Consider the following 3,090-nt stretch of genomic DNA (forward strand, 5'->3'; position numbering starts at 1 on the left):
TTTTCTTTCTGCCAAACCATTTTGTTGTGGTGTATAGGGTGCAGTTTTTTGATGTACAACACCATGCTCTTCACAAAAATTATCAAATTCATGTGAAAAATATTCACCACCTCTGTCACTACGAAGACATTTAATTTTCCTTCCCTTTTGGTTTTCAACTTCAGCCTTATAGCACTTAAAGCACTCAAAAGCTTCATCTTTATTAGACAATAAATAAACATAAGTAAATTTAGAACAATCATCTATAAATGTGATAAAATATCTTTTTCCTCCTCTTGTTAAAACACCATTAAATTCACATATGTCAGAATGTATTAAGTCTAATAAATTTGTATTTTTTTCGGTAGTTGGAAAAGGTTTCTTAGTCATTTTCGCTTGAATACATGTTTCACATTTATCATTATAATCATCATTGCAAGTAATAAAACCAAGTGTGCGCATGTATTTTAAAGATCTAAAATTTATATGTGCTAAACGTAAATGCCATAAATGAGAGGAAGATTCAACAATATAAACAGAAGAATTCACTTTATTATTGATACTTAGTTTGAACATCCCATCACAAGAATATCCCTTCCCAACAAACATCCCATTTTTCGACATTATTAACTTGTCGGACTCTAGAACAGTCTTTATACCGTTCTTACATAATAAATTTGCAGACACAAGATTCTTTCTAATTTCTGGAACATGCAGTACATTAAGCAACGTCAATTTCTTCCCAGAAGTAAATTGAAATTCAACGGTTCATTTTCCTAGAACTTTGGCGGAATTATGATTCCCCATTAAGACTTCTTGATTGTCCGTTGATGCTTCATATGTCTTGAATTGTGCCTTGTCATTGCACACATGTATAGTAGCCCCTGAGTCGAGCCACCAATCGGAGGATTTTATTACCGCTGCCATATTCAGTTCGGTAATCATGCCAATATGCATCATTGATACCATTGCAACAATGTTATCAATTCCAGAGTTTTCCACCATATTTGCGCTATTGGTCTTATTGGCATATTCCTCACTTGCTTTTCTGTGTTTACAATCACGAATGTAATGGCCTTTCTTTCCACAATGGTAGCATACATCATTTGCATTCTTTTGATTGTTGTTGGAATTGGTCTTCTTAAACTTCCCTTTGTCAATTTTGACTTTGAAGTTCTTTTTATATTTGTTTCCTTCGACAATGTGAACTTTAGAGAAATCTTGATTTGCAAAATTCTTATCACGATTTCGAGTTTCCTCTTCAATTTGAATACCCTTTTGCAAATTCTCTAAACTAATATCTTCCACCATGTGTAGAAGTTTCTTTCTATAGTTATTCCATGTTTGGGGTAATTTTGCCATAATAGCCCCAACTATCATAGGATCCGGAATAACTATTTTAAGTTCACGAAGCTTTGAGACCAAGACCAATAATTCATGAACTTGGTCTAGGATGAGTTTGTTATCAAACATAGTGAATTCATAATATTTAAACATTAAAAATTTATCGGTACCTATTTTTTCCGTTGTGTACTTGTGTTCAAGTGCTTCCCAAATTTCCTTTGGAGATTGAATGTGTGCATAAAGGTCATACAAACGATCAGATAATGTGCCCAAGATGTGTCCTCGACATACCAATTCATCTTCTTCACGCTTCTTTCGATCGGCAACAATATTGTCCGAGTCTTTATCACTTGGTTCACGAATAGGCTCCAATTTCGGGTCCAACACATATATGACATTTAGAACAGTAAGCATGAAACGCATCTTGTCCTTCCATCGGGTGAAATTTGATCCATCAAATTTGTCTAACTTGTAGACATCTTGATTGATAATCTTTAAAGTCATGTTATCAGATTTGTTATCCATAACGAAAATAACACTTTAAGAATGTTAGATTAAATGTAGAATTATGGAGAATAATCCGAATAATGACTTTGAGGTACGACTTGAATCGTTTCCTTAAAGTGTTATTTGCCCCCACTCGAATGAGTTTGCTAAAGGGTTCTTGGCAAATCACTTCCAGGATACAACAAAGTATGGAATATTCGATTAGCAAAACCGAACTATATTCCCTTAGAAATAACTAGAAAGAAATTGTATGAATGTGATGAAGAGAGTAGAGAGAAATGAATGTAGAAATAAATCTCTGAATGTGTATTAAACATTATGCCACAATAGGTATTTATAGGCATTAAGGCACCCATTCATCGAGTCATTTCATTTTAATTGAAGATATACAACTTTTCTTAAAAGTGTTGATCTAAAAGACATGTCCTCTATTTAGAATTTTCAGAAAATAAATATTTACTAATTATATCTTTTAATTTTACTCATACAATTTGAGTAAGCATCATATCTTTTAACTAAAAGTTGTAACCATTCAACTAATTACATTCTGCGTACTGCAGCACCCATACATTTGCTGCGCACTGCAACATCCTTTCATAATATATATCATAATAATTTATATATTTATTATTGAAATCTCTAACATAAAGGCATTATCTTCTTATTTTTAATTGCTTTTGTATGATTGTTTTGTAGGGAAATACCACAAATAAGAAGCAATAGATGAAGGCATCGGTACAAGAAGTTGCTTCTCAAGCTGCTTCCAAAGCCAAGGTTGTAGCTGCGGAGAAAAACGTTACACCCCTAACTACTGCATATCAATTTGAGGTTTCTTGGCGAGGGCTCTCTGGAGACAGTGGTCTGCAGGCTAGTCTGTTGAAGGTCTGAAAATGTATTCTTGTGTTTTACTACCATAAACATAGAAGTCCAAAATGCAAGATTCATGTGTTCTTTCTGTCGTCCCAAAGTGGGTGACCTTTAGTGTGCTTGTTTTGCATGACGGTCATCCATTTCGTTGACCACTGCCATCCCAAGAGGTTCCCATTTGAATCCATTTATATGAACAAGTTCACATGTCCATCAAGGAGTAAGATAATTGTATGTAGAGTTGGTAATCACATAGGCAGTCATAACTAATTCTGACTTTCCATACTGGTTTCATGTTAGTTTTGCTGGTTTTCCATGCAGTCTATATCTCCTACTGCATTGCTGCAGATTTTAAAAAATGCCTCAACTGTTCCCGTACTACAACAACAACAA

This window comes from Malus domestica, chromosome 04 (genome assembly GCF_042453785.1).
Source record: "Malus domestica chromosome 04, GDT2T_hap1".
Taxonomy (NCBI): domain Eukaryota; kingdom Viridiplantae; phylum Streptophyta; class Magnoliopsida; order Rosales; family Rosaceae; genus Malus; species Malus domestica.